This window comes from Lithobates pipiens, unplaced genomic scaffold (assembly GCF_037356315.1).
Source record: "Lithobates pipiens isolate NorthernLeopardFrog02 unplaced genomic scaffold, aLitPip1_a1.2 Scaffold_24, whole genome shotgun sequence".
NCBI classification, from domain to species: Eukaryota; Metazoa; Chordata; class Amphibia; order Anura; family Ranidae; genus Lithobates; species Lithobates pipiens.
In genome coordinates this window covers 23645336-23668170 of record NW_027507786.1, presented here as the reverse complement: position 1 = coordinate 23668170, position 22835 = coordinate 23645336, and the positions used below count along the sequence as shown (strand labels likewise).

Sequence of the window (22835 nt, the reverse complement as noted above, 5' to 3'; positions counted from 1 at the left end):
GACGTACCTGTACGCCAGTATGCCTGCCCGTGCCATTCTGTCGACGTACATCGTCGTGCGCTGGTCGGGAATCGGATAATAGCCGACCCTGGCTACATAGATATTAAACATACCACCAATGCACAGGCCCTAATAGAGGTATAAAAGAGTTTATTCGATCTGTGAGGTCTTTAAAAAAAAAACTATAAAATAAAAATTGAAGCCTGGTAAGTTCTTAAAAACACACAAGTGTAAAAACAGAATCGGTAATTTATACAAACTGGAGTCCGTTTGAACCATGACCCTGAAGGAGGGTGGAGCTCTGGAGGATTGAGGAGTATATATATATATAGTGTGATCTGATCTTTTGATGTGCGAATCATTTTTTGACATCTGGTAAGGAACCAATCTTGACTTTTGGTGGTGGTGCACTGCGGCATGTTTCATGATTTGGGAATATGAAGCGAGGAATCAGAATTTTTGGACACTATAATCAGCACGTGGTGTTTGGCATCTGATAATAATTGACTTCATAAGTTGGATCCATTCTGAGGACTATTATATGAGGACACGCTTAACTGTTATCAAGGACACTTTTGATTATTTCTTCACGTGTGTATTTTGGCTTTTTTTCTAACTGTTTAGAATGTTAGCTTACATATATGTATCCAAGTTTATATGTAATTCACAATTGTAACTATGGGCTAGTGGTAGTCACGTTTATTATGATTGTTTAATCACTTTGCACTATATTCATTTATTACCTTTCATATATTTTTATATTCTTCACAAACACGGTTACCCAGTTGGAATACTGGTATCACATGGGAAGTGTGTGTACTTGGAGAGCGCGGTTCTTTTGGTCTAATTTTTCATATATTATTTTAGCGCTACACTTTTTATTTTATTTGACTATTTGTCCAGCAATATAGTGTCAGCAGCTTTTTCTTTCATTATTGTACATCTTTTAGCGGAACAGATTCTTTTGTTTTAATCACTAGAGGGAGCCAACCCCACATTAACAACACAGAAAAACATCTCTAAATGGTAGCATAATAGGCGACCCTGGCTACATAGATATATAGATTAGGGTTGCCACCTGTCCAGGATTCACCCGGACAGTTTGGGTTTGGCATCATGCGTCCGGGTTTCAGCCTGCCTGAAACCCGGACACATTATTCAGACTGGACTATGGCTTCCCAGAAGGGTTGTTGGCTGCAGTTGTCTAAGCTGAGAGTGTCTGTTACACTCTTTCACACTGTCCAAAGCCATTATTAGCAATCCCCCCCAAATACATGTACAGATGGGAGAGGAGCGAGGCCTCGATCTGCACCTCTTCCTCCTGCTCCTACCCCTCTGCCCACACTCCAATCCCCAGGGATGTGCCTCGGAAAAGGAAAGTGGGGGCTGGAAATTTGAAGTCCAGCAGCCTCAGATACATCTGGATGAAAGGTGCTGACTGCCAAGGGGTAAGTGAGCTCACCATCCATCCCTGTTTGTGACTGAAGTCTCCCACCCTTTCTCTCCTGCCTCTGAGTGAGTACACTAAGGTAAAACAGGGTTTTCAGAGCACCCCTTACATCAGAGTTCTCCTTTACACCAGAGGCCGCAGTGTTCCTCCTTACATCAGAGTCCTCTCCGTACATTAGAGTTCTCTATGTTCCCCCTTAGATCAGGGTTCCCAGAGCATCCCTTATGTTAGAGTCCCCAGAGTCCTCCCTTACATCAGAGTCTGCAGAGTCCCCCCTTACAGTGAAAGGTAACTCTGCGGGTTCAAATGTAAAAGGAGAACTCTGTTGGCTCTCATGTAAAAGGAGAACTCTGTTGGCTCTCATGTAAAAGGAGAATTCTGTGGACTCTCATGTAAATCGGGACTCTTGTTATTAACTTCATATGATTAGAAATGCTATTTAATAGCAAAATATATGTATAGTTTATATAACAAAAAAATAATAATTGTGCGCCGCTAAAGTGTTCGGGTTTGACTTGAGGAAAAGGTGGCAACCCTAATATAGATATTAAACATACCACCAATGCACAGGCCCTAATAGAGGTATAAAAGAGTTTTTTCGATCTGTGAGGTCTTTAAAAAAAAAAACAATAAAATAAAAATTGAAGCCTGGTAAGTTCTTTAAAACACATGAGTGTAAAAACAGAATCTCCACTTCCTTATAATTGGGAAGCTCCTCCTGGTTTTGTATTTTTTTTTTTAAAAGGTTTTTATTTGCCAAATGTACATACATGTCAAGATCACAACATAACATTTGAAATACAGTATATTCCACCGATTTCAACCAGATAAGTAGTATGTAGGTAGTCATTAATAAAAAGACATCTCCATGTAGATCTAAAAATAAAAAATAGTTTAAAATTCGTAAAAAAAAAAAAAAAAAAAATTGGAATTTTTTTTTTTTTACTCACCTCTAAATGCCTGTTGCTAGGGGGGTCCCTCGTAATCTGCCTTCTTCATTGCCCGGGCTGGTGACATCACTTCCCCTTGCGCCGCACAGTAATCTGGGACCTGTCGCGTGTACCAGGTGACTGAGCGGCTTATCACAGCACCCGGTGCCACTCGCGCATGCGCAGTGGGTGCTCAGCCACTGCCGGGTGCCCACAGTACGAATGACGGCGCTGCGAGCGGAGCGGGGAACGAGGGGGGGCTTTGTTTCCCCGCATCGCTGGACCCTGGGACAGGTAAGTGTCCGATTATTAAAAGTCAGCAGCTGCAGTACTTGTAGCTGCTGACTTTTAATTTTTTTTTTTTTAGGAGGTACCCCACTTTAAATTGTACATTTAGCCCCTCCTCTTTAAGCAAAAAAAAAAAAAGAAACAGTTTATAATATACTACGTTAAACATAACATGCCATTTTCCAATAACATAAGGTATAAAGATCAGAGAAATAAAAATACAAATAAAATAAAATGAACACTCCAGGGGAACTTCCCCGTTAACCTTTAGTTCTTGTGCCGTGTGCTGCCGTTCTCCCTCCATCACGTCTCATCATTTTATCATATATTGTATGTTTCCCATTAAGTGTCAGATTGTGCAGTTTCGGTTGATATAACCCATTTACCCCAGACTTTATTCCATTTCTTAGGGCAGCCTCTGGAGTCGTATGTCATTTTATACATGGTGACATTAGCATTGACTAATCCTTTCCAAGCGTTCAACGTAAGGTGGTCACTACTAATCCATGTAAGAGCAATGAGCTTTCTAACATAATAAAATAGCAGCCTTAATACTAGTCTTGTATTATTACTCATAACCTCGTCCTCTATAATTCCCAATAGTCCCAGAAGTGGGCTACAGATGTTAGGCAGATCCAAGGTGTCAGCTATGAATCGGGTCACATGAGACCAATAGTGACCTTATTCTATCGCATTCCCAAACCATATGTATAAAGGAACCTTCCGCAGAGGAACATTTATGACAAGTGGGGTTCTCTCTCCTTCCCATTTTATATAGTCTAAGCCCTTGTACACACGGGTCAGAGATTCCGACAACCAAATCCGTCGGAGTAATTCCGGAAGAGGTTCGGAAGTGATGTTGCATACACAGAGTCGGAGTAAATTGTCGGAAAATCCGATTGTACATAACGTGATGACGTTATTTTGTTACGACGGGACTACGTTCAGGCTAGTAGCCAATAGCTTTGGCCTAGGAATTTGATCTGAGCATGCGTGGCACCTTGTCCGTCGGAGTAGGCTGCACCTTGTCCGTCGGAGCATTTTGTTGGAAAATTTTACCGGCAAGTTGGAAAAATTGGTCCGTCGGATATTCCGACGGAAACAGTCCGATGCAGACCACACACAGTCGGAATATCCGACAAAACGGTCCAATAGGAAACATTCCGCCGGAATCTCCGACCGTGTGTACAAGGGCTAAGTGGGGTGTAATAGATTTGATGCAGGTATCTGAGTTGTATCATTTTGTCTCTGGCAGATATACCCATAGGTAGATATGAAGCCAGTACCTCCTCTCATTGATCCTCTGTAATTTCTGCTATAAGCTCAGTCCATTTCTCCCTAAGTTTCCTTTCTTTTGGGTATACTTTCCCAGCAAGAGTGTTATAATAAGTGGAGATTAGTTTTGTGTGCTCCGGATGCACGAAGGAGTCTTTCCATTTTGGAGTTTACAAGAGATACCGGCTCTGCACCAAATTGAGCCCGAGCAGCATGTTTTAGTGCTCATGCACACGGACGTTTTAAAAAACTGGCTGCAAAGCTAGCTCCGACGCCTGGAAAAATCGGCATTAAAAACGTGATTTTTACTGCGTTTTGCATTGGCGTTTTTGCGTGTTTTTTTAGCGTTAAGTAGCGTTTTTTTAAAGAAACACATCTCTTGGCTATAGCACTCAGAAAACAAAGAAAATATGTTACGCGTTTATGCACCTTTGTGCGCGTTTTTCCGCGATTTGCGTTTTTACAGCTCTAGCTCCGCGCCACGGAATGCACTGGTCCTGGGTTTTTTTTACAGCTTAAAAACGCCTATGCCATTTGCATCTCAAAAACGCCTAGGTGGGCATGAAGCCATAGACTAACATGGACAGGCGTTTTTAAGCTGCAAAAAATGCTCAAAAAAGCGGCTGTAAAAACGTCCGTGTGCATGAGGCCTTAGTCTGATAAATTGGTATTCCCATGTATCTGGAAGGTCCAGATCTCTTTTCAGTTGTACAAACGACTTCAAATCCCCGTTATCATCATATAATTGGTGTAAGTAGATCAGTCCAAATTTGGCCCACCTATATCCATCCTCCAAATGGAAAAACTCCTTCAAGCATGGGTTAAACCACAATGGGGCATTGGGTGACAGCTGAAGGGGAGTGTCCAGTATATGTTTTATACAGACCCCCAGAATCCGCTTAGTGGAGCTGAGCATCTCCTTTCCTCTCTCGGTGGGTGTCACCCCCCCCCCTGAAGAAATTCAGTAGAGTTTCATAAGAAGTCACTACAGCCCCCTCAACTGCCACTGCCACATTGTTCAGCTGTGGGAACAGTCGCCAGTGGATATGTACTAGTTGCAAAGCCAGATAATATAGGCGGAGGTCAGGTACTGCCAAGCCACCCCTCCCCACAGGTAGTTGTAGAAGCTCCAGCGCGATTCTAGCCACCCTGTTGCCCCACAGGAAAGAGGTTAGTAGAGAATTAATGCGTCTGAATGTCTTTTTTGGGATGTAAATTGGGGCATTAGAAAGGACGTAGAGGAATTTGGGGAGGAAAATCATTTTAAATAAATTGGCCCCCCCAAACAGTGCAAGTGGTAAATCTTTCCACTTCCGAATCCTATCTTGGAAGGTTGTAATTACGAGCCATAATTTCATCTCAACAAATGAGTCCACTGGAAGTTGGATCTTTATATCCCAAATATTTAAATTGTGAGACTGTGGTTAAGGGACATTGTTTGGGAAGGGACAGGTTTGGTTGTGGATCCAGAGGAAAAAGAACTGATTTAGTCCAGTTAATGCGGAAACCGGAAAAATCACCAAATTCCTGAACTAGGGAGACGGCAGCCGACAAGGAAGCATCAGGGTCTCCCGGATACAGGAGCATGTCATCAGCGTATAATGACACGCGTTCCTCTAACTCCCCAACCAAAAACCCCCCAATCGTGTCATGAGATTAACAGCCAGTGGCTCAATAGCTAGAGCAAACAGGAGAGGGGACAGGGGGCACCTTGTCTCGTTCCCCTATGGATCTGGAAAGAGTCTGATATAAGTCAGTTTACTCTGACGCTCGCCCTTGGGTCCTCGTACAATAATTTCACCCATGAGATAAACCTCTGGCCGAATCCCATTCTATCTAGTATGGAGAATAGATAGTCCCATTCTACAGAATCAAACGCCTTCTTTGTATCTAGAGAGGCAATCGCTCTCCTGCCCGTACTAATATGTTGAGTCTGTAAGTTAACATACAATCCACGGAGATTCATTTGTGTACAGCGGCCAGGTATGAATCCTGTCTGATCAGAATTTATTCGTTTGAGAACCACCGACAGCCAGGGCTGGACTTACAATTGGGCTTGACTGGGCTCAAGCCCATGGGCCCCGCCCAATAGGGGGCCCGCCGAGATACATAGCCAAGGGTACTCGGCTCCGCTCCGCTCACAGTCACACCCAGTCCCGCCTATGATGGACATATCACAGGGACTGGGCATGCCTGTGAGCCGAGCCGAGTACACTCTGCTACTCTCGAGACTGCGAGAGGACCCTGGAGCCGCCGAGAGGACCCTGGAGCCGCCGAGAGGACCCGAGAGCCGCCGAGATACACAGGACTGGCGGCGCCATTTTTAAACTTCAAGACTGCAATGACAAGACTGCAATGACAAGGCTGCAAATGACACTGACAAGGCTGCAGATGGTTGGGCAAGGCTGCATTGATGGGCATTTCAATGTAAGTTTTTTCCTTAAAACTTCCCTCATAAAAGTTTTTTTCCTTAAAATTCCCTCCTAAACTTGGGGCGCGCGTTATACGTCAGAGAGGGTTATACGCCGATAAATATGGGAATGTATAGAAGGTAGGGCCCGAAAATGACTCAAGCCCAGGGGCCCCCACCACCCTAAGTCCTGCCCTGCCGACAGCAATCTACTGACCAAGACCTTGGGCAGAATCTTGACATCAGAATTTATTAACGAGATTGGCCTATATGATTCACATTCTTGGGGATCTTTCCCGGGTTTGGGGATCACCACAATCAGCACTTCTCTCATAAAGTCTGGAAGTATTTCGTCCTTTTCTGCTGCAATAAAAACTTTTTGCAAAAAAGGGACCAGTTGTTCCCCGTGCAACCGATACCAGTCAGCCGGGAACCCATCAAGGCCCGGAGACTTACCACTTTTAAAGGAGGAAATGGCTCCAGATATCTCCTCCTGTGTTATGGGTTGGTCCAAAGCTACGCTATCCTCCTGCGTCAATGAGGGTAAAGTAAGGGAGTCCAGGAAAGTGATCAGTTCCTGTTGAGTATGTCGAGTCTGATACAGAGTTTCATAGAAGTTTACGAAGGTGTTTAAGATCTCGGGAGATTCTCTCACTGTTTCCACCCTAGGACTTCTAAGTTGCAATACCGAGGTCGGGGTATAAAGCGGCTTTGCCAAAAAGGCTAGGAGAGCGGCCACTTTTGTCTCCAAACTCAAAGGACCTGGATTGGTGTAGTTGCTTTTTTGTAGCATGTTCAGTCAGGAGTAGTTTATATAGTCTGGTTCGGTCTTGTCATATTTGGTACTTCCTAGGGGATGGGTCCTGAATGTAATTACTTTCTGCCTCCGAGGTCTCAGACGCTTTTTTTACTTCAGAATTCAGAGCTCTGGAAAAATCTCTAGTTTCCGCAGTGAACACCGCTCTCATAGTTTCTTTAAAGGCATCCCACTGGTTAACAATCCGTGTTTCCCTCCCATTCTCCAGAAATGATCAATATTCGTTTTGCATTTTATAGTAATACATTTCTCTTGGAGCCAATATACATTTATACGCCAGTGTTGTCTTCTCCGAGGGGCATTAAGATCCAGCGTAACCTCCAGCTGACAATGGTGCGAAATGGCTCTAGGGAGATATCTGTGACAGACCTAGCCGGGACACAGGCTTTTGAGAGGACTGAGTGCGAGCCTCTTGCCGATCGATTATGGGCCCTGGATTTTAAGGGGCACAGGGTGAATGAGAGCCCCACTATAATCTGTGCTAGTCAGATTCAATGCTGTATATATGGTGTGTGTTGTCTCATGCTGTTGGGACACAAACTGTTAGCCCTTGTACACACGGTCTGAGAATCCGTCGGAATTTGTCCTATCGGACCGTGTTGTCGGATAATCTGACTGTGTGTGGTCTGCATCGGACTGATTCCGTCAGTTGGACCCAATTTTACAACATGTTGGAAATATTTCCCGACCAACTGGTTCGATTGGACATACTCCGATCATGTGTAGAGAATTTTGATCGGACCAAGTGCTACGCATGCTCAGATCAAATTCCTGCATCAAAGCTATTGGCTACTAGCCTGAACATAGTCCCATCGTAACGAAATTACATCATCACGTTCTGAAAGATCGGGTTTTTCGACTACGAGTCCGACCGTGTGTATGCAACAGTTTCGGACAAGATCCGACGGACAAAATCCAACGGATTTGGTTGGCAGAATGTCCGACCGTGTGTACAGGGGCTTAGATGCTAATATCATGAATTTCAGCCACCTGTCTGTTGTGTAAATGAGTCTAGTCTGGCTTGTAAGGACATTCCAAACGTTGTTGTTTGTGCTAATTAACCCTTTGTTTATGTTTATAGTAATGTTTATTGAATTGTTAGTGAGCTAGGAGCCGAAAAGTCTTATCCCTCAGTCAAACTAGTCTGAGTGTTGATTAGATAATTAGCTCCTGCTAATTAGGTTAGGTTTTCGTCACCCCGCTGTATATATATTTTGTGTGAGATCTCAAATGAAGGTCATTCCTGATGTCCTCCAAGACTGGTGTCGTCTAGTGCTTGGGGGTTCCTATAGCCAGATCCATTGGACTTGTGTTCCAGGACTTAGGAAGCGGTATATAGACGGAAACACTCAGAGTGTGGGATCCGTTCCGTCACAATATCTAACACCAGCAATGAGCAGGAGGCCATCTAGAGTAGAGAGTAACAAGTCTGTCCTAGACAGTGTCCTATGGGTCTCCGAGTGCCGGGAGTATTCCCTTGTTGCAGGGTGTCTTTGTCTCCAGACATCGGTCAGAGCATACGTAGCTCTCCAGCCAGGAAGAGAGGATATAATGAGTTAGATATACATCCATGTCTGTCTGATCCCCATCTGACACTGCGTTATAATCCCCCATTAGTAATAATGGACCCTGTGCGATTAATACAGCCTCTTGCAATATTTTGTGTAATATCTGGAGAGAGAAGGGGGGTGGGATGTACACACACCAACGTCAGGCAAACATTAAACATTCTGCACACTAATAGGACATATCTGCCGTTTGGATCTAATTTGACCTGCAAGATATGTGCTGCAGCTTTCTTGGTGACCAAAATGGGTGACCAACCCGCGAATAATTGGAGTATTCAGCATGCAGTGCCCTCATAATATTGGCCTTCTTCAAAGCCATTACCTTGGAGCCCTGTAAATGCGTTTCTTGTAATAGGACAATGTGAGGTTTATACCTCTTGAGAAAGTCAAATACAAGGGACCTCTTCATTTTCCAGTTCAGACCACGTCCATTCCATGATATCAAATTTATCTTACCCGGCAGCACACAACACAAACTTATACACAACTTTATCCACACCCTGCACACCCTGCCCACACTGCACACCCTTCCCACCCTGTACACCCTGCATACCCTGCATACCCTGCACACCCTGCCCACCTTGCCCATCCTGCACACCCTGCCCACACTGCACACCCTGCCCACACTGCACACCCTTCCCACTCTGCACACTCTTCCCACCCCACACACCCTTCCCACCCTGTACACCCTGCATACCCTGCACACCCTGCCCACCTTGCCCATCCTGCACACCCTGCACACCCTGCCCACCCTGCACACCTTGCACACAGCCCCAACCTGTTGTGTGCCTGAATCCCATAACTGAAATATAGTGTAAATGACCTCGGGGGGGGGGGGGGGGGGTCACAGGTCTCTGCTATTCAAAACAACACTGCATATGTCTAGGCAGCATTACTTGAAAGAGGTAGACAGTGTCCAATGCGGTAGTCCATCAAAACTAGAAGATGAAAAAAAAACCTTCTAGGGAGAAAAACCCAGAAACCATGTTAGGGAGAAAAAATGCAAAAACATGTGCGAGACACGCGAGGGAAAAAATAAAAATGGCAAAAACAAAACAAACAACCCCGACTCGCTCTCCCCTAAAAGAGGAGCAGCTCCCGTAGATTTGTGGACTTCCTCTCCTCACTCCTGGTCTTCTCTCTCTGCTGTAGAATGTTCTGAAGAAATATAAAACGCGTGGACCATGGCGGGACATTTTACGTTGTAGCATCAGATAGTATTGCAAAAGTAACAAGATGATATATGAAGATGTTCATGTGATTGCTGGCGCTTGTGGTCCATATATAACTGCAATAACCTCACCAGGCCTCTGGGCTACGACGCCCCCTAGTGTCCAGCCAGCGTGAAGCTTCAATAGGTGTATTAAAAAAGAAGGCTTTACCTCTCTCCACCACCCGCAGTTTTGCTGGGTAGAGCATTCTGTATGGCATTTGTAATTCCTGAAGCCTTTTCTTAACATGAACAAAACTGCCTCTAGTTTTATACTTTGACTCTTTACACTACAATGGAAATAATTGATTTGTTTGTGAATAAAGAGACAGGATTATAATGTGACAAGGTCTCCAAAGTCCCAGGTGTTCGAGTTTGTTTTTTTCTTATTTATCCAATTTACATTCTGTAGCGCCCCCCACATTCAGGTGGGTGCTAAATAGGTTTACATAGGTAAATGTTAGATAAATGTAACCAGGGCCTTGCACTTTTTAGGCCTGGCTGTTTGTTTGGGAGAAGGGAGTGACAGAATAGAGGGGGGTGTGGCCATCTACATTCTGACCCAGAGAGATCCCCCTTTACCTTCCATTGGAAATGTTCTGGAAGGGAGACGGACTTGGGATTGGAGTGTGGGCAGCTTGTATGGAGAGCTCTGGACCAATCATTGATTTGTGTTGGCAGGGGCAGGACTCGCATATAAGCTGGGGGTCACATGCTTCCTGGAGGAGATGGGAGGAGTCTGGAGCAGAAATGTAGCGAACAGGAGGGGGCCTGAGGGTCCGGAGACCCCAGTGCTGGATAGAAGGAGGGGGCCTGGAGGTTCAGAGACCTCAGTGCTGGATAGAAGGAGGGGGCTTGAAGGCCTGAGGGTTCAGAGACCTCAGCGCTGGATAGCAGGAGGGGGCTGGAAGGCCTGAGGGATCGGAGACCTCAGTGCTGGATAGAAGGAGGGGGCTTGAAGGCCTGAGGGTTCAGAGACCTCAGCGCTGGATAGCAGGAGGGGGCTGGAAGGCCTGAGGGATCGGAGACCTCAGTGCTGGATAGAAGGAGGGGGCCTGAAGGCCTGAGGGATTAGAGACCTCAGTGCTGGATAGAAGGAGGGGGCCTGAAGGCCTGAGGGTCCGGAGACCCCAGTGCTGGATAGAAGGAGGGGGCCTGGAGGTTCAGAGACCTCAGTGCTGGATAGAAGGAGGGGGCTTGAAGGCCTGAGGGTTCAGAGACCTCAGCGCTGGATAGCAGGAGGGGGCTGGAAGGCCTGAGGGATCGGAGACCTCAGTGCTGGATAGAAGGAGGGGGCCTGAAGGCCTGAGGGATTAGAGACCTCAGTGCTGGATAGAAGGAGGGGGCCTGAAGGCCTGAGGGATCGGAGACCTCAGTGCTGGATAGAAGGAGGGGGCCTGAAGGCCTGGGTGTTCAGAGACCTCAGTGCTAGATAGAAGGAGGGGGCTGGAAGGCCTGAGGGATCGGAGACCTCAGTGCTGGATAGAAGGAGGGGGCCTGATGGCCTGAGGGATCGGAGACCTCAGTGCTGCATAGAAGGAGGGGGCCTGAAGGCCTGGGTGTTCAGAGACCTCAGTGCTGGATAGCAGGAGGGGGCTTGAAGGCCTGGGGGTTCAGAGATGTGTGGGAGGAGCTGAGCACTATATACATTATATAATGTGTGGGAGGAGCTGAGCTCTATATACTTTATATAATGTGTGGGAGGAGCTGAGCTTTATATACATTATATAATGTGTGGGAGGAGCTGAGCTCTATATACATTATATAATGTGTGGGAGGAGCTGAGCTCTATATACATTATATAATGTGTGGGAGGAGCTGAGCTCTATATACATTATGGGGTGTCCTGACTGTGGGGCTCCTGGGGGAGGAAACTCTGACAGCCTGATTTCACCATTCAGCCACATTCTCTAACACTCAGATAACCAGCAGAGAAAGTTTTCATATGTACAGAAGTGATATAAAATGTAATCCGGTCATTACACTGAAGTGTCATAATAACGATACAGAAGATGTCCTCACTGAATATCCATCAGATCCCCAGAGAGATCCAATGACTCCTCATTCTGTCATACTGATCCTCTGGCTTCAATACTGTCACTGATATGATCAGATGACCTCCATTAATGAGAATATATGAGTCCCTCCTCGGATCTCCTCCTCATATGGTCACATAACCACCATTAATGGGAAGATATGAGTCCCTCCTCGGATCTCCTCCTCATATGGTCAGATGACCTCCATTAATGGGAAGATATGATTCCCTCCTTGGATCTCCTCCTCATATGGTCAGATGACCTCCATTAATAGGAAGATATGAGTCTTCCTCGGATCTCCTCCTCATATGGTCAGATGACCTCCATTAATGAGAAGATATGAGTCCCTCCTCGGATCTCCTCCTCATATGGTCACATGACCTCCATTAATGGGAAGATATGAGTCCCTCCTCAGATCTCCTCATATGATCAGATGACCTCCATTAATGGGAAGATATGAGCCCCTCCTCGGATCTCCTCCTCATATGGTCAGATGACCTCCATTAATGGGAAAATATGATTCCCTCCTCGGATCTCCTCCTCATATGGTCAGATGACCTCCATTAATGGGAAGATACGAGTCCCTCCTCGGATCTCCTCCTCATATGGTCAGATGACCTCCATTAATGGGAAGATATGAGTCCCTCCTCGGATCTCCTCCTCACACCAGTGGCAGTGTGAAGAATTCCTCTACAGTCTGATAATTATAAAATACCTCCAATTTGATTGGACCGTCCGAGTCCTCCGGTGTGAAGGTGATGGTGGATGTACAGTCGGTGCCGTCCTGTCTGTTCCCTATTTGTCCATCAATATTAAACATTCCTCTATACCAGGTAAACACCATTTTGTCTTCCTGACATTCAATGTATGCTACAGGAGTGACCCCTCCTGGTATGGCAGATTTACAACCACACTCCATCCTTCAGTCCTATCTGAGATGATAAATATAATAAGTCTTCACCCCCTTTTGTGTCTCTATGGCAGATTCCGACCTCTCATAATACGATTATTAATAACAAATAACTCAGCTAAATAAAAAAATAAAAAAATAAAATTTATTTGCACAGAAAATTACGTTTTCTTTTCATCAAATCAAATATAATGAAATACAAAGTCAATGGTATAATACAGAATGTTACATGGAAGCAATTACAGGAAATAAAGTTACAGAAGTAATGATGGGAAGAATAATGGTGTGACGTTACACAGAAATCCTGACATTGAGATCAGAGAGAGAGAGCTGTATACTGATTGTGTATACTCTTCTGATGCCACCCTTCACCCCTCCCATCCAAGTACAGACACACCCCACCCATTCACCCCACCCATCCAGATACAGACACACCCCGCCCCTTCACCCCCATCCAGGTACAGACACACCCCACTCCTCCCATCCAGGTACAGACCCCACCCCTCCCGATACAGACACATCCCAGCCCTTCCATCCAGGTACAGACACATCCCAGCCCTTCTATCCAGGTACAGACGTGTCTTATTAAACTCCCTTCCGCAAAAAAGTTTTCTCCCTAGTGTAGGGTCACCAGTCCGGTATTTATATATTGTGGGGTCACCAGTCCGGTATTTATATATTGTGGGGTCACCAGTCCGGTATTTATATATTGTGGGGTCACCAGTCCGGTATTTATATATTGTGGGGTCACCAGTCCGGTATTTATATAATGAAATCATATCCCCTCTCAGGCGTCTCTTCTCCAGAGAGAATAAGTTCAGAGCTCACAACCTTTCCTCATAACTAATATCCTCCAGACCCTTTATTAGCTTTGTTGCCCTTCTTTGTAGTCGCTCCATTTCCAGTACATCCTTCCTGAGGACTGGGGCCCAGAACTGGACAGTATACTCCAGGTGCGGCCGGACCAGAGTCTTGTAGAGGGGAGAATTATCCTTTTATCTCTGGAGTTGATCCCTTTTTAATGCCAATATTCTGTTTGCTTTGTTAGCAGCAGCTTGGCATTGCTGAGCCCATCATCTACTAGGACCCCCAGGTCCTCCTCCATCCTACATCCCCCCCAGAGGTTCTCCCCCCAGTCTATAGATTGCATTCCTATTTTTGCCACCAAAATGCATTATTTTACATTTTTCTACATTGATCCTCATTTGCCATGTAGTTGCCCATCCCCCCATTCATTTGTACAGATCTTCTTGCAAGGTTTCCACATCCTGCGGAGAAGTTATTGCCCTGCTTAGCTTAGTATCCTCCGCAAATACAGAGATTGAACTATTTCCCCCATCCCCCTCCTCCAGGTCATTTATGAATTTAAATAGGATTGGTCCCAGCACAGAACCCTGGGGGACCCCACTACCCACCCCCGACCATTCCGAGTACTCCCCATTTATCACCACCCTCTGAACTCGCCCTTGTAGCCAGTTTTCAATCCATGTACTCACCCTATGATCCATGCCAACAGACCTGATTTTGTACAGTAAACATTTATGGGGAACTGTGTCAAATGCTTTTTGCAAAATCCAGATACACCACATCTACGGGCCTTCCTTTATCTAGATACACCACGTCTACGGGCCTTCCTTTATCTAGATACACCACGTCTACGGGCCTTCCTTTATCTAGATACACCACGCAGGGGCGGATCCAGGGGGGGGGCAACGGGTCAATTGCCCCCTCCGAGAATACCGGCAGCTGGTCCAATCGCGGCCGGTTCCGCGGGTACCCGCGGGCCGGTTCCGCGGGTCCAATCGCGGCCGGTTCCGCGGGTACCCGCGGGCCGGTTCCGCGTGTCCAATCGCGGGCGGTTCCGCGGGTACCCGCGGCCGGTTCCGCGGGTCCAATCGCGGCTGGTTCCGCGGGTACCCGCGCGGCCGGTTCCGCGGGTACCCGCGCTGAGTGGACGGGTGAGGGGGGGGGGGCAGCCTGGCGGCTTAGGAGGGCTGCTGGCCAATCGGGAAGCCAGCAGGCAGGGGAGCAGGGAGATGACATCATCTCTCACTGCCCTGCATCCCTCCAGTTCCGCCCTCACTTTGTAGGAAGCTGTGTGCAGCAGAGAGATTGCATCATCTCTCTGCTGCCTATCTTCACTCTGGGACCCAACAAAAGACCACCAGTAGGTGACAATCCGCAATGTGTGGCAGGCTACGTGGCATGTGGCAATCCGCAATGTGTGGCAGACTACGTGGCAAGTGGCAATCCGCAATGTGTGGCAAGTGACAATCCGCAATGTGTGGCAGGTGACGTGGCAAGTGACAATCCGCAATGTGTGGCAGGTGACGTGGCAAGTGACAATCCGCAATGTGTGGCAGACTACGTGGCAATCCACAAAGTGTGGCAGACTACGTGGCAAGTGGCAATCCGCAATGTGTGGTAGGTGACGTGGCAAGTGACAATCAGCAATGTGTGGCAGGCTACGTGGCAAGTGGCAATCCGCAATGTGTGGCAGGCAACGTGGCAAGTGACAATCCGCAATGTGTGGCAGGTGACGTGGCAAGTGACAATCCGCAATGTGTGGCAGACTACGTGGCAAGTGGCAATCCACAATGTGTGGCAGACTACGTGGCAAGTGGCAATCCGCAATGTGTGGTAGGTGACGTGGCAAGTGACAATCCGCAATGTGTGGCAGGCTATGTGGCAAGTGGCAATCCGCAATGTGTGGCAGGCAACGTGGCAAGTGACAATCCGCAATGTGTGGCAGGTGACGTGGCAATCCGCAATGTGTGGCAGGCAACGTGGCAAGTGACAATCCGCAATGTGTGGCAGGTGACGTGGCAAGTGACAATCCCCAATGTGTGGCAGGTGACGTGGCAAGTGGCAATCCGCAATGTGGGTCAGGCAACTTGGCAAGTGACAATCCGCAATGTGTGGCAGGTGACGTGGCAAGTGGCAATCCGCAATGTGTGGCAGGCTACGTGGCAATCCGCATCTGGTGGCAGGCGACGTGGCAAGTGACAATCCGCAATGTGTGGCAGGTGACGTGGCAAGTGACAATCCGCAATGTGTGGCAGGTGACGTGGCAAGTGGCAATCTGCAATGTGTGGCAGGCTACGTGGCAAGTGACAATCCGCAATGTGTGGCAGGTGACGTGGCAAGTAACAATCCGCATTTGGTGACAAGTGACAATCCACATTTGGTGGCAGGCGACATGGCAAGTGACATTCTCAGGGCTCCCACTGATTCTGCATTATGGTGAGTTGAACCATTTACTTTTATATTACAATGTATTAATAGAAATAATGCGCTTCAATCATCCTGACACCATAACAACCATGGTGCCGTAATGATTGAAGCGCCAATACCAGCCATTTCCCATATAAATTGCCCCCCAAAAAACATATTTTATAGCAGTGCCCCTCCCGAGATTAGACTCTGGATCCGCCCCTGACACCACGTCTACGGGCCTTCCTTTATCTAGATACACCACGTTTACGGGCCTTCCTTTATCTAGATACACCACGTCTACGGACCTTCCTTTATCTAGATACACCATGTCTACGGACCTTCCTTTATCTAGATACACCACGTCTACGGACCTTCCTTTATCTAGATACACCACGTTTACGGGCCTTCCTTTATCTAGATACACCACGTCTACGGGCCTTCCTTTATCCAGATTAGTGATGGCCGAACGGTTCGCCCGGCGGTCGTTTCGCGGCGAATTTCCGACATTCGCGGTCCGCACGTTCGAACGCCTTTTTCCGTCGTTCGCCGCGGCGGACTTACGTGTTTAATGTATACAAGAACTTTAACCTTTGGTGACACGTTTATCATGTGATACAGGACAGCCAATTGAGACATGACAGCACATGGACACTTGTACATTCCCCCTAACCTATAAATACACCCGATCCGGTGGCCATTTTACATTCTTTCTTCTGTTACGATAGGGACAGGTTCCTGTGTGGAGTAGGGAGAGATAAACCACTAGCTATTTGGTACACAAAAGTTCTTTTCAGGACTGGTATAGGTGTTAGGTGTTGATAGGTTTGCTGTGCTGCTGATTCTTGCAGCAGCCTGAGTGTCTTTTGTTAGTTTAGAGAAAGGGAAAGGACGGTGTATGCTACAGGGACAGCCAGATTAGTCTTTCATCATCATCATCATCATCATCATCATTAGCTGTTACTATCAAGGTCCACAAAAGAGCTGTTCCAGTAACCACTAATCGTTCTCTTTTTTTGCCAATTTGTATAGGGACAGGAAGGAAGCAGTGTTGTCAGGCAGTGAGGGTAATTTTAAAGACTTGCTGTTATTATTAGTTCCACAAAGGTTCTTTTCAGGACTGGTATCAGTGGTACAGTAATAGGCTTGTACATGTATAATATTCTTTCTTCCAAATATAGAAAGGATATTATACTTGACTGCTGCCCTTCTGCTGCAGTCTGCTAAACATTCACAACTCACTTGTTCCACAAAAGTTCTTATAAGGACTGGTAACTTGGTATAGGGTGCTACGGTACATAGGCTTGAGTGCGGTACAGTCTGCTGTTCTGTAAGGACCGCTATCGGTCCACAATAGATAGGGTTGACGTGCACCACTGCTGACCGCTGCCCTATACTGCAGCAGTCCTTCAGCGGTATAGGGACTGACGTACAGTCTGCTAATCACTAACACACAACCTGCTTGTTCCACAAAAGTTCTTATAAGGACTGGTAACTTGGTATAGGGTGCTACGGTACATAGGCTTGAGTGCGGTACAGTCTGCTGTTCTGTAAGGACCGCTATCGGTCCACAATAGATAGGGTTGACGTGCACCACTGCTGACCGCTGCCCTATACTGCAGCAGTCCTTCAGCGGTATAGGGACTGACGTACAGTCTGCTAAACACTAATACACAACCTGCTTGGTCCACAAAAGTTCTTATAAGGACTGGTAACTTGGTATAGGGTGCTACGGTACATAGGCTTGAGTGCGGTACAGTCTGCTGTTCTGTAAGGACCGCTATCGGTCCACAATAGATAGGGTTGACGTGCACCACTGCTGACCGCTGCCCTATACTGCAGCAGTCCTTCAGCGGTATAGGGACTGACGTACAGTCTGCTAAACACTAATACACAACCTGCTTGGTCCACAAAAGTTCTTATAAGGACTGGTAACTTGGTATAGGGTGCTACGGTACATAGGCTTGAGTGCGGTACAGTCTGCTGTTCTGTAAGGACCGCTATCGGTCCACAATAGATAGGGTTGACGTGCACCACTGCTGACCGCTCACCTATACTGCAGCAGTCCTTCAGCGGTATAGGGACTGACGTACAGTCTGCTAATCACTAACACACAACCTGCTTGTTCCACAAAAGTTCTTATAAGGACTGGTAACTTGGTATAGGGTGCTACGGTACATAGGCTTGAGTGCGGTACAGTCTGCTGTTCTGTAAGGACCGCTATCGGTCCACAATAGATAGGGTTGACGTGCACCACTGCTGACCGCTGCCCTATACTGCAGCAGTCCTTCAGCGGTATAGGGACTGACGTACAGTCTGCTAATCACTAACACACAACCTGCTTGTTCCACAAAAGTTCTTATAAGGACTGGTAACTTGGTATAGGGTGCTACGGTACATAGGCTTGAGTGCGGTACAGTCTGCTGTTCTGTAAGGACCGCTATCGGTCCACAATAGATAGGGTTGACGTGCACCACTGCTGACCGCTGCCCTATACTGCAGCAGTCCTTCAGCGGTATAGGGACTGACGTACAGTCTGCTAAACACTAATACACAACCTGCTTGGTCCACAAAAGTTCTTATAAGGACTGGTAACTTTGTATAGGGTGCTACGGTACATAGGCTTGAGTGCGGTACAGTCTGCTGTTCTGTAAGGACCGCTATCGGTCCACAATAGATAGGGTTGACGTGCACCACTGCTGACCGCTGCCCTATACTGCAGCAGTCCTTCAGCGGTATAGGGACTGACGTACAGTCTGCTAAACACTAATACACAACCTGCTTGGTCCACAAAAGTTCTTATAAGGACTGGTAACTTGGTATAGGGTGCTACGGTACATAGGCTTGAGTGCGGTACAGTCTGCTGTTCTGTAAGGACCGCTATCGGTCCACAATAGATAGGGTTGACGTGCACCACTGCTGACCGCTCACCTATACTGCAGCAGTCCTTCAGCGGTATAGGGACTGACGTACAGTCTGCTAATCACTAACACACAACCTGCTTGTTCCACAAAAGTTCTTATAAGGACTGGTAACTTGGTATAGGGTGCTACGGTACATAGGCTTGAGTGCGGTACAGTCTGCTGTTCTGTAAGGACCGCTATCGGTCCACAATAGATAGGGTTGACGTGCACCACTGCTGACCGCTGCCCTATACTGCAGCAGTCCTTCAGCGGTATAGGGACTGACGTACAGTCTGCTAATCACTAACACACAACCTGCTTGTTCCACAAAAGTTCTTATAAGGACTGGTAACTTGGTATAGGGTGCTACGGTACATAGGCTTGAGTGCGGTACAGTCTGCTGTTCTGTAAGGACCGCTATCGGTCCACAATAGATAGGGTTGACGTGCACCACTGCTGACCGCTGCCCTATACTGCAGCAGTCCTTCAGCGGTATAGGGACTGACGTACAGTCTGCTAAACACTAATACACAACCTGCTTGGTCCACAAAAGTTCTTATAAGGACTGGTAACTTGGTATAGGGTGCTACGGTACATAGGCTTGAGTGCGGTACAGTCTGCTGTTCTGTAAGGACCGCTATCGGTCCACAATAGATAGGGTTGACGTGCACCACTGCTGACCGCTCACCTATACTGCAGCAGTCCTTCAGCGGTATAGGGACTGACGTACAGTCTGCTAATCACTAACACACAACCTGCTTGTTCCACAAAAGTTCTTATAAGGACTGGTAACTTGGTATAGGGTGCTACGGTACATAGGCTTGAGTGCGGTACAGTCTGCTGTTCTGTAAGGACCGCTATCGGTCCACAATAGATAGGGTTGACGTGCACCACTGCTGACCGCTCACCTATACTGCAGCAGTCCTTCAGCGGTATAGGGACTGACGTACAGTCTGCTAATCACTAACACACAACCTGCTTGTTCCACAAAAGTTCTTATAAGGACTGGTAACTTGGTATAGGGTGCTACGGTACATAGGCTTGAGTGCGGTACAGTCTGCTGTTCTGTAAGGACCGCTATCGGTCCACAATAGATAGGGTTGACGTGCACCACTGCTGACCGCTGCCCTATACTGCAGCAGTCCTTCAGCGGTATAGGGACTGACGTACAGTCTGCTAAACACTAATACACAACCTGCTTGGTCCACAAAAGTTCTTATAAGGACTGGTAACTTGGTATAGGGTGCTACGGTACATAGGCTTGAGTGCGGTACAGTCTGCTGTTCTGTAAGGACCGCTATCGGTCCACAATAGATAGGGTTGACGTGCACCACTGCTGACCGCTGCCCTATACTGCAGCAGTCCTTCAGCGGTATAGGGACTGACGTACAGTCTGCTAAACACTAATACACAACCTGCTTGGTCCACAAAAGTTCTTATAAGGACTGGTAACTTGGTATAGGGTGCTACGGTACATAGGCTTGAGTGCGGTACAGTCTGCTGTTCTGTAAGGACCGCTATCGGTCCACAATAGATAGGGTTGACGTGCACCACTGCTGACCGCTCACCTATACTGCAGCAGTCCTTCAGCGGTATAGGGACTGACGTACAGTCTGCTAATCACTAACACACAACCTGCTTGTTCCACAAAAGTTCTTATAAGGACTGGTAACTTGGTATAGGGTGCTACGGTACATAGGCTTGAGTGCGGTACAGTCTGCTGTTCTGTAAGGACCGCTATCGGTCCACAATAGATAGGGTTGACGTGCACCACTGCTGACCGCTCACCTATACTGCAGCAGTCCTTCAGCGGTATAGGGACTGACGTACAGTCTGCTAATCACTAACACACAACCTGCTTGTTCCACAAAAGTTCTTATAAGGACTGGTAACTTGGTATAGGGTGCTACGGTACATAGGCTTGAGTGCGGTACAGTCTGCTGTTCTGTAAGGACCGCTATCGGTCCACAATAGATAGGGTTGACGTGCACCACTGCTGACCGCTGCCCTATACTGCAGCAGTCCTTCAGCGGTATAGGGACTGACGTACAGTCTGCTAAACACTAATACACAACCTGCTTGGTCCACAAAAGTTCTTATAAGGACTGGTAACTTGGTATAGGGTGCTACGGTACATAGGCTTGAGTGCGGTACAGTCTGCTGTTCTGTAAGGACCGCTATCGGTCCACAATAGATAGGGTTGACGTGCACCACTGCTGACCGCTGCCCTATACTGCAGCAGTCCTTCAGCGGTATAGGGACTGACGTACAGTCTGCTAAACACTAATACACAACCTGCTTGGTCCACAAAAGTTCTTATAAGGACTGGTAACTTGGTATAGGGTGCTACGGTACATAGGCTTGAGTGCGGTACAGTCTGCTGTTCTGTAAGGACCGCTATAGGTCCACAATAGATAGGGTTGACGTGCACCACTGCTGACCGCTCACCTATACTGCAGCAGTCCTTCAGCGGTATAGGGACTAAGAGTTTTGTCACAGGGTCATTTAAAAAATGACATGCAGAGGAAGAGGCAGGCCCTTCCGCAGGGGTGGTAGGGGTAGGGCAGGAGCAACAGGCTTGAGCCAAAGTGGGAAGTTGCAGAAGGTGCGTTCAATTACTTTAAAGGATGCACCAGACTTGGTTGAGTGGCTCGCTCAGCCTTACTCTTCTGCACCCTCCTCATCCTCTCGATCTGCACCCTCTTCTTCACTCTCTGCTATGTGCACCCCCAAAGACACTACCACCAACAACACGACCACCACCACCACCACCACATACCTTCCGCTTGAGTCACTGGAATTATTTTCCGATCCATATCAAGAGGACATTTCTGATGCGCAGCCACTCTTGGTATTGGATCAGGAAGAGGAGGTAGCAACAAGCGCTACTCAGCAGTCTGACGCCAGTACCCAGATCAGCCCAAGGAGGAGGTTGGTCCCCGGTGTTGCTGCCTACTCTACTTATAGCGGTGGGGAAGGTGACGTTGATGATGACGTGTCTAGTGATGTCACGTGGGTGCCCACAAGAGAGGAAGAGGAGGGGAGTTCAGAGGGAGATATGGACCAGCAGATAGGGAGGAGAAGCAGCAATGACTTACATTGCACAGCAGGGACAAAGCAGACTGCAAATGTATCAGGAGCGAGTCATCGACCATGTACGGTCACATCTGGCGCTCCCAGGACACCGGCACATGGCTCCGCAGTGTGGGCTTTTTTTAACGTGTCCGCTGCTGACAATAGCGTTGCCATCTGCAATCTTTGCAGTCAACGCGTTAGTCGCGGTAAGCCCAATACTCACCTAGGGACGACCGCCTTAAGAAGGCACATGAGCAGCCATCACCGAGCCCAGTGGGAGCAACGGAACACACAAAGCCACACTGCAGGCTCTCACCGTCCAGCCTCGTCTTCTACTTCTCCTTCTCCTCTCTCCTCACAATTGTCCTCCACTCCACCTTCCATCACGCCAAGCTCACATTTTTCTGCAAAAAGGCAGGCTTCCGTGGGCCTAATGTTTGAGCGTAAAAAAATGATGACGCCGGATAACCCTCTTGCCCAACGGTTGGCGGCTGGCTTGTCAGAACTCATAGCCCGCCAACTACTGCCATATAAACTGGTGGACTCGGAGGCCTTTCGCAAATTTGTGGCCATTGGAACACCACAATGGAAGGTCCCAGGAAGGAAGTATTTCTCAGAGAAGGGCATCCCAGAGCTATATGGCCATGTTCAGCGGCAAGTGAATGTATCTCTGGCACACAGTGTCGGTGCCAAGATACATCTGACCACAGACACGTGGTCTAGCAAACACGGGCAGGGAAGGTATATCAGT

At 47.5% G+C, this 22835-nt stretch overlaps 1 protein-coding gene across 14 annotated transcripts in view; it reads right to left on the bottom strand.

Annotated features, from left to right (window-relative positions):
* Positions 1–22835, bottom strand: part of LOC143929724 (hemicentin-1-like) — a 419992-nt gene that overhangs the window by 198240 nt on the left and 198917 nt on the right. For 4 of the 14 annotated variants that reach the window (XR_013262569.1, XR_013262573.1, XR_013262574.1 and 1 more), the window contains one exon: positions 12215–12364. The exons of 5 other annotated variants lie outside the window; for them this stretch is intronic. The gene's annotated coding sequence lies outside the window, so the exon portion shown is untranslated. Of the gene's footprint in view, positions 1–11885; positions 12186–12214; positions 12365–12421; positions 12602–22835 lie in introns of those variants that run through there. 5 more of the 14 variants (XR_013262567.1, XR_013262582.1, XR_013262568.1 and 2 more) reach the window with 4 other exon arrangements.